Source organism: Phascolarctos cinereus, unplaced genomic scaffold (genome assembly GCF_003287225.1).
Source record: "Phascolarctos cinereus isolate Bilbo 61053 unplaced genomic scaffold, phaCin_HiC Scaffold_1;HRSCAF=81, whole genome shotgun sequence".
Classification (NCBI taxonomy): Eukaryota; Metazoa; Chordata; class Mammalia; order Diprotodontia; family Phascolarctidae; genus Phascolarctos; species Phascolarctos cinereus.
Window position 1 is genome coordinate 27,568,005 of NW_027555514.1, and position 9,958 is coordinate 27,577,962.

Below are 9,958 nucleotides of genomic sequence, written 5' to 3' on the forward strand. Positions count from 1 at the left end.
AACATATTATCTTCTTTGATCCTTGAAGAAAACCTATGGGTAGGTCTTTTTTTTTCTTTTCATACTCGTGTAGGTAACTTTTTTTTAAAAAAAGAATGATCTTTATTACTGCAGATCTTGTTATTCTACTCTTTACAAACATTTTCAGTGGTTACCTGTTATCACCTCTGAGTAAATTTCTTTTTTTGTTGTCTTTTTTTTTTTTTTGCCAGTCAATCAGGGTTAAGTGACTTGCCCAGAGGCACAAGTTCATAAGTGTCAAGTGTCTGAGGTCAGATTTGAATTCAGCTGCCCCATGTAGGTAACTTTCAAAAAAGAATGCCTCTCTCTTGCAGAATGTCCTCCTATTTACAGAAACTACTCTGCATTTAATGGTCTTTTACAAAATGAATCGAATTTCATTTTTAAAAATTTAGACATTTATTTTCTCTCCCTCTTTCTTCCACACACACACTCCCTCCTAACCTATCCTCCCAATATATAGAAAAACAGGTCCCTGTAACAAAGATCTATATTCTAGCAAATCAAATTCCCAGGAGGTCAATGTCCAAAATGTGTATTTTGTTCTACACATTTAATCCATCTTCTCTCTGTCGGGAGTTGGGGAGTATTCTTCATCATTTGTCCTCTGGCATCAGCAGACTCCCTGAAAATTAGCATGGCTCAATGCAACTAACTGTCTTAGGACTTTCCCTGGGCTACTGAGAAGCTAGATGATGACCAGGACCAAGCAATATGTGTCAGAGGCCAGATTCAACCCAGGTCTTTCTAACTCAAGACTTTCTCTCTGATCACTGCACCACACTGCCTCTTATGTAAGTACTAAAAGGAATATTGTCCTCCTCATTTTATGAGACAAGGAAACTGAGGCTCAGAGAAATTAAGTGATTTTTCTAGGGTCATCCAGCTAGTAAGCATCAGAGACAGGATTTGAACCTAGCTCTATTCCACCTCTGAGCCCAGCACTCTATCCATTACATCACATTGTCTCTAAAAGGGCAAGGTTTTCATGCCATGTGCTGAGGTGAAAGAAAATGAAATAAAGCAGTCAGATATTCTCATTTACCCTTGATACTGGCTAACGACATTATTCAACCCCCTCCCACCACTATCCTTCCTTCTCTCCTACCACTCGTCAGGAGGAACCACCATGATGACCAGTGAATTCATAAAATATAGCCAACTGGTTGCATCTGTATGGAACTGTGCTCATAATTATGGTGATCTGGATGTATACCTGTACGAAGCTTGATTATCATGGGTCAGTTCATCAAAGTATAGCATTTTGCCTTCCTAGGATTAGTGTGTTTATAAAAAGCTTACCTAAGCTGCTTAGCTTGTTTCATCCTGAATTTAAATGGATGCAAAGCTCTGTATTTCCCTTAGCTCTGCCTGACCAGATCCTGGATTGGACATTCATTCCAGTGTATCCCAGGATCAGGCGAAGCTGGGACCCAAGGATGGCTGCCCTCCTGATGTTTTGCCTTCCTCATCTTTCACTGCTGCTTTATTGTGATACTGTTGAGTTATAGTAGAATAAGTCCACCAAATATAGTCAGGGTTTCTCCTGGTCAAATCCCGAATCAAACTGGATCAACCTTGCTTCCTCATTTCAAAAGCCATTCTCTGAGACAGACAGCTTAGGTGCTAAATCTGACTGTCCTTTGGTTTTGTTTTCCCTAAGTTTCCTAGGGAGGAAGCATGATGGGAAAAAAATTGGGTCTTGAGTCAGAGGACATGGCTTCAAATTCCAGTGGTCCAATGTACTACCGATATGATCTTGGGCAAGGCCATTCACTCCTTCAGGCCTTAGCTTCTTCATCTGTGAAATGGGGCAAGGGTAGACTGAATGACATCTAAGGTAGCTTCCAGCTCTAAATCTCTGATATTAGTTTAAACGGATGAATGAAAAGAATTATTAATCACTGAGGACACAAGTATAATAGCAAGACAGGTCACACATTCCTATGGATTTCACATTTATATAGATCCTTGGGTAAGTTGTGAACCAGTTCTAGCCTGGGCTCTCTCTCTCTCCATTGAGTGTCAATCACCATGTCCATTTCATAGAATTGCTGAATGGATGAATCCAAGAAAAAAAAAAAGAAAGTGCTTTGAGATCTCAGCCCTGGGAGACACAGTGCTCTAGTGAAAGGCCCCACAAGTACAGAACATTGTTAATACCATGTTAATTTTACAAATTATAGTTTGAGTTAGCTATGTTTTCAAATTAGGAGGCTTCCCATCACACTAATTAAAATTTTCTTGTTAGCTTTTGGCAGGCTACTGCTGCTCTTAATTTGAGGGAAAAAATAGGTCCTGAGGAAAGGTTTGGAAACATTAAAGAAAAAAAAGAAGACTGCCAAAGAAACAAGTCCATTGCCACAAATGGAGCTCATGAGGCCACAGTAACCCTGGTTAAAGGAGAGGAAGCTCCAAAAGCTCTCCTGCTTTCTTGAGTTTTGGCACATTTGATGAAATCACCACAAAGTCAGTTCTCTTTCTCTCCTTTCAACAAATGTCAACTGGCTTTACCTTCTTACTGCTTTTTGCCCAGCTCTTAGGAGACACTTAATAAATGCTTATTGACTTTATGCGGAATGACTTCCTAATCTACATATCTGACCACCTCTCTCCTGAGCTCCAGTCATGCATTGCTAGCTGGCTGCCGGACTTCTCCAGCTAGATCTTCCATAGGCCTCTCAAACTCAACATGTCCAAAATGGAACTCATATTTCCCTCTAAACCCACCTAACTTCCTGATTTCTACCAAGGACATTACCCCTTTATTTTAGTTGCCCAAGTCTGGAACTTTGGGCCCAGGCTGCAGTCTTCACTTTATCAGATTCCCCTGTTCTATCACTTGACAAGACTTTTGGATTCTACTTTTACCATTTTTTTTACAGCCAACCCCTCCTCCCCAATTTACTCTTCAAATAACTAAGATAAGGCCCTCTTCAGTCATACCTGTACTATTATAATGGCCTTTTCACTTGTCTTCTTGCTTTTAATCCTCCCCCTCTCCAATCCATCTTCTAATAGTTGCCAAATGAATAGTCCTAAATCAAAAATATTTGACTTGGCTTCTCACCTGCTCAAGAAATTTTAATGGTTCCCCATTGGCCCTAGGATATAATGCAAACTCTTCTACTTACTAGACTTCCCAGTCTGGCCCCAACTTCTCTTTCTGAACTTAATGTCACATGTCTCCCCATTCATGTCCTCAGGGCTTCAGTCAAATTAGCCCATTTGGGATTTCTCCTAGCATTCCACCTCCTACCTTTTGCAAGGTTCTCTCCCCTTACCTGGAATGCTCTCTACACTCACCTCTTCATCTTCGAAACCCTCACTCCCTTCAAGGCTCGCCTCCTGCATGAGACCATTCCTAATAGCCTAAGTCTCTAGTGATTTTCTCCAAATTTAGGCCTTCTTTTGTTTGTATTTTGTATTAGCTTATCTGCATACACGTCATTTCTCCTTGATAGACTGTAAGCTTGTTGAAGGCAGGGGATATTTAGTTTTGGTCTTTGTATCCTTAGAACATAGGACAGTCTGGCACGTAGAAGACACTTAATATATGTTTGCTTAATTGAATTCAGTTGAACTAAATTAAATATTGCTGTTGAAGAAGCTGAGGTTCAGTGAAGTTGGTTGATTTGGTATGGCTCTTCAGTATCAGAGATAGGATTTGAACCTAGGTCGAGCATACTCTACCCCACTACCTTTCCAGTCAAACTGAGTACATTTGCTCTCATTTGGATAATTCTGTCCTCAGAGGAGAATTGCTGGCCTGAACTATTTGGTGAGCTTTCCATGCTATGTAAAACTACCATCCACTCTGTTGAACAAAGCCACCTCCAAAGTCACCACCTCTGATTTCCCTGGATAGCATCAGAGGAGGTGGGAATGCTCCCCCTGAAGTATTCCAAGCTATCTGATAGAGGAAAAGAGAGGCATCTTTGCCTCTCTGCTGATGGTCAAAGGGTGGGCAGGAAATTGATTTCTAAATAAAGATGATTTTCTGAGTTTCAGGCCTCAGTGGGAGCTTGGCTGAACTTCCCACTTCCTTATTCTGTTTTCCATCACAGATACTGATTGATTTCCCAGGGATGCTCTGTGGCTCAGGGCATGACTGCAGAGGGCTTTCCAAGTGATTATTTGTTATTACAACAGGGTGCTCTCCATAAATGGGCACCTTTGTTTGACTTTGGATCTGTTATTCACTTGGAGCTGTGCTGAGTTTAATCTTGAAAGGGCCCAGCTGGAGAGAACCATACTGAAGGAGGGTACTTGTAATTAATAGCAAGTTGGCCAAGCCATGATAGATGACGATGCAGGGTGCTCCTCAGCAGACAGATGCTGTCCTTTTGGTGAAAGAAGCACAAACAGAGAACTTGTGCCAGCAATCACTGAGCCTTTGAAAGTGGGAGACATCTTGTGACTGTCCAGACTTGAAATAGAAGGCTCTGCCTTTTAGTGAATGTATCTGGGCTCATCAGTCCATCTATCAATCAATTCTATCAACATGCATTTATTAAGCACCTACTATGTGTCAGGCACTGAAGATAGAGACAAAAATTAACCATCCCTGTCTTCAGTGAGATTATAAACTATCATTCTTCCCAATCCCTGTCTCATTCAATCAAGATTCATTAACAGTTCATCTTCCTATGGGGAACAGAAACCCTTTGCCGACCTTTGACTGGGAAGCTTTTGCTACTCCCCGCCTGCTTCCTTTCAAAGCCAACTCAGGTAGCATCTTTTACATAAAACTCTTCCTGATTCCAATAGTTGTTACTCTCCTCCCTTTGCAGTCCAGGACATCGAATTGTATCTACTTAATCTGTGTGCTTGTCATAACCCTTCAGAATGTAAGCTCCTCGAAGGCAGAAGGTGTTTCATTTTTGTGTTTGTATCCCTAGCACCTAGCACAGTGTCTGGCACACAGTAGGTCTTAATAAATACTTGTTGAATTGAGTTGAAGAGTTCATGACATTCAAGTTCAATTAGGAGAGAACATAATGAGAAGCAGGAATATTATTGACATGATTTAAATGGAAGGGGGCATCTTAATGGTGGAACTTGACAGTGAGTCCAATTTTTAGGAGCGCATGAAGTGTGATCGGCTTGCTGGCAATCCAAGTGGAGGTTTGATAAGCCTGCTTCCAGAAATGGGTGATGGTGTGGAAGGAGAGGGTATGGGGGCTGCCCCCAACTGAGAGGATGATTGGTCACCTTTAAATGGTTTTCCATTCACTTACTGTGGAGTGATGGAAAGCCTCCAGGTGGGGAAGCCTCTTCACTACCCAGTTGCCATATGGCTGTGAAAGCATGTTACTTCTTCTTTCTTGTCTTTGTTGGGATTCTTCATTCCTGACCTTAGATGAATGGGTCTACATGTGATGGAACAGATCAAAATCTTACGTGCTTTGAAAAGTCAAAAGAACTATCAGAGAGGCTCAGCAACTGTGGTCCATCATAGAGTCTTGCAGCTGTAGCAAAAAAGCCAGCCCTAAGGAACTTGTTTGATCCAGGCTGGTAGATGATTGACCTCACAGCCAGAACACTGGGTACAGTGAGCAAAGGGGTGACTCATTCACCTACATGCCCTGTCTAGAAGTGAACTTGCCAGGAATGTTTACTGGCATCCGTTTTGCTCTTCCAGGGACTCAGGCAGTGGAGAAGAATGGGCTCCAGGTTTCAGGAAGATCTGTATCTAGGTCTTGTTATATTTTCTCAGCAAATAACCCTTTGCAAATGTTAATGGTTGTAATTGGTTAATTGATACTGAGGAGAAATCAGGCTAGCTCATGATCAATATTGGGGAGATGGTAACTGGTTACTGATATTGGGAGAAATGTGTCAGATGGGGGGTTTGTAAGTGCTATTGATATTGTTCTGCCTACGGCCCTATGTGGGAGAGAATCAGCCATGCTCTGGGATCTCTTCCTGCCATTTTGAGTGAGGCTTGAAAGGGTAAATCCTTTCCCCTTCCCCTTTCCCTTTGTATGAGAAGTAGACATTACAAAGACAAAAATGAAGAAGACAGGTATTCACTTTGACTGTGGGGTGAAGCAGGGAGCCAGTAATTGGTTCCCAAATAATAAGGCTCAAGTGGGAGCCACTCAGGAAAGTACAGTATGTCTTTATGGCCAGGAGCCCTAGAAATACCAACTGTGAGTTTGACATGAGCAGATAAAACCATGGGTACCCACTGAATGGACAGCTGTGATTAAAAGGAAATGAGTAAGGCTTAATCCTGGGTCTGCAGTAGTTACTGTTCTGCCTTGGTGGGACCAGCTCCCATGCTGCCCTCTCAGAGATGGGGTGGGCTAGACTCCAAGTGATCTCGGTTGGAGATAAGGTTGATCACTGAATAAAAGGGGGAATTAGAATGATTGCTTCAGAAAGGGCAGAAACTTTGACTTTCATTTTCTCTGGAGTGTGATGACAAGGCTTTATTTTTCTTGTTCTGAATCTGACAGAATGAGAAGTATAATTTTCAAGCTGATCAGTATAGGGATTTGCCCAAAAGTTCATTGTTTTAACTTTAAAACTTATTTTTAATTATTATTTTTTAAAGACTGGGTTTCCTTATCATGCCCAGGCTAGAAGGCAGGGATTGCTCAAGGGCCTGACGCTACAGCTGGTTGTCATAGAAGGTCTGACCCACTGCATTTTCAGCCTCAGAAAGTTTGGCCTCCTTAGTCAGCCTGGTTCCCCCAATCCTTAATGCTGCCCCTAGGGGCTCACTGTATTGGTGCTGTCCTTGATGTTTACTCCATTTCAGTATATAACTCCCAAGCTCAAGAGATCTGCAAGCCTCAGCCTCCCTGATCTGAGGTGTGTGCCACTGAGCCAAAGGCACATTTTTTAATCAGGGAAAGGGAAAATTATTTTAAAATCACCTCCATCCTTCATGTGCCCATTAATTTCAAAGTTTAAGCAATCAACATCCTCCTCTAATTCCTCAACTTGACATCATGGTGACCTGGACTTCTTGTGGTGATGCCAGTAGAGCATCCCAGTATGGATGTTGTGGAAGATTGTGAGTGAGTCTGTTATCTGAGGACCAGCTCAGCTAAGTATAGAGAAGATTAGGCCCATAAACCTGGCCATCAGCAGAATTTCTCAATCACAGTAAGTAACGAATCCATCAATTACTTTTTTACAGAGAACTCTCATAAGGCAAGCACTCACCAGGTAGTCAGAAGAAGTACTACAAGGACAGTCCTAAGGTCTCTCTGAAGAATGTTAGCATTGATTGTGAAACATGGGAGGTGCTGGCACAGGACGCCCAGCATGGCGTGTCTGCATCAAAGAAGGCACTGTACTCCATGAGCGAAGCAAAATCTCAGTACAGCAAAGGAAATGCGAGCTGCACAAATCCAGGGACGTCTCCATTCTAAATGTTCTAACAGACCACTTGTGCCCAACCTGTGGTAGAGCCCTCTGAGCTCATATTAGTATGATCAATCACAGTCAAACACACTGACCCTAACATCATGACGTCATTGGTCCTCTTCGAAAACAAAGGATGAACAGGAGTGGTCGCAAACTGGGACCTTGGACAGCAGACATGCTATAAATCCCAGATCCTTGAAATACCTAAATCATGTAACACTGACTCAATAAATGCTTAAAATTGTGGAGCCAGGGGGGTGTTTCATAGCTCTTATTTGTTGGTATTTCTTCCCCATTCCCAAAATTCAATTCAATTCAATCCAGTGTTTATTTCGTGCCAAGTATGTGCAAGGCACTGTGCTAGACTCCATAGCTACAAAGACAAAAGAATAAAAACAGCTCCTGCTCTCAAGGAGATTAACCACAACTCTGGGGATTCAGCATGTGCCAAGGCATATGATACAAAATACACGCAAAGTAAAACAAAACAATTTCAGCAATTTTGCACTGATTACTGGTGGGGGAGGAAGTGATCAGGAAAGAATGTGGGTAAGAAATGATACTTGAACTTGAGCCATGCTTTGAAGGAAGGTGGAAATTCTAAGAGACTGAGATGTGGAGGAAGAGCTTTCTACATAAATATAACAATATACCCTTATCATTATTGTTCATCATATTTATTTAGTGATTCAATGTTTACAAAACATTTTGCATGTGTTATTTCATTTGACCTTCACAATAATTTTGTGAAGTAGATACTATCATTAGCCCCATTTTACAGCCAAGGAAACTGAGGTAATCAGAGGTGAAGTGACTTCCCCAGGGTCATACAACTAGTAAGTGCTTGAGGCAGAATTTGAATTCTGGTCTTCTTGACTCCAAGTCCAGCACTTTATACACCATACCTCCTGGTTGCCCTAAATATTAATTGAATCAATACAGAAAATGCATTTCTCTGATTAAGAAAAATCTCTCCCATTGAGCTTCTCTTTTCCCCCTACACCCCACCCTACCTATATTATTCTAAAGCCCTATCCCTTTAAGAACTACAATTTTCCCCTGCAAATCTGGGCACCAACAGTGTTTCCCCTGGTGATTCATAAACCCTGGAGCAGCAATCTACAATTCAGCTTTAAAATGAGTATGTATTTGAAGGGGTGATCAAAGGGCAGGGAGTGCATCTTGGCACAAATTGGTTTTTTTGTGTGGCCAGCACCAGCACATGTTGGAGGCAGCCTCAGTGTTGTCAGGGACATTAATGGAAAAAGCATCAATTGGGACCAAAACAGGCTTCAGGAGGCATTGGAAGAAATGCCTTCAAAATTGGTTTACACACATTAAGTTGAAGACTGTGTTGCTTCTTTGGGGTTATGGCTAGTTGGGAATTTGACTCTTTTCCTTGCTCTGGAATCCCTTTCAAAAGGGGAAAAGTCCTATGTGGCAATGGGCTGGAGGGTAAAGAGTACTGGATTGCCTGACACATAGTAGGCCCTTAATAAATGTTTATTGACATTTATTAATTTATTTAATTATTAATGTTTAGTGTCAAATCCCAACTTGGCAGCTTATTGACTATGCCCTTGGGCCTTCCCATCACCCTGTACCTGCTGCTATTTCAGTGCTCAAACTAGAGAATCTGAAACCGTAAGGAACCTCAGAGATCATCTCATGCTCATTTTAAAGATGAGAGAGAAAGAACTGATATTTTTTGAATACAGACTGAAGCATGCTATTTTCCATTTTCTTTTTCTCTTAATTCAGTCTTCTTGTACAAAATGACTAATATGGAAATGTTTTACATGAATGCACATGTAAAACCTATATCTGATTGCTTAACATCTCAGGGAGGGGGAGGGGAGTGAAGGGAGGAAGGATAGATTTTGAAACTCAAAACTTAAAAAAAAACTCAAATGTTAAAACAATTATTTTGATGTGAAATTGCAGAAGAAAACAAAATATTGTATATGAAAGAAAGAAAGAGAAAGGAAGGAAGGAAGGAAGGAAGGAAGGAAGGAAGGAAGGAAGGAAGGAAAGAAGGAACAGGAGACTTAAGGCCTAGTGAGGTTGATTGACTTGCCCAAGGTCACAGAGGGAATAAGTATCCATGCTTGGATTTGAAACCCAAGTCTTCTGGTCCAAAGGCTTAGCTCTTTCCACTTTGCCACCACAAGGCTCCAGTTGCTGGTATTCATGTACTTTTCAGATATGTTTGTGCTATCTGTCAGCTAACAAGCATTTATGTGTTGGGCACTGTGCTAAACTCTAAAGATTAGAGACCAAAAAACAAACAAACAAAAAATTCCTGTTCTCAAGGAGCTTTCAATCTAATTTAGGAGACATATGCAAACAGCTGTGTGCAAACAAGCAATAAACTGAATATGTTGGAGATAAGAAACCAAGGGAAGCCTGACAGGGGATCAGAAAAGCTAAACCTTTCTTGTAGAAGGTGGGATTTTTGTCTGGGACTTGAAGGTCTCATGGAAGCCAGTAAATAGAGATGAGGGGAGAGAGACAGAGAAAGAGAAATTCCAGGTCCAGGCATGGCGGTACAACC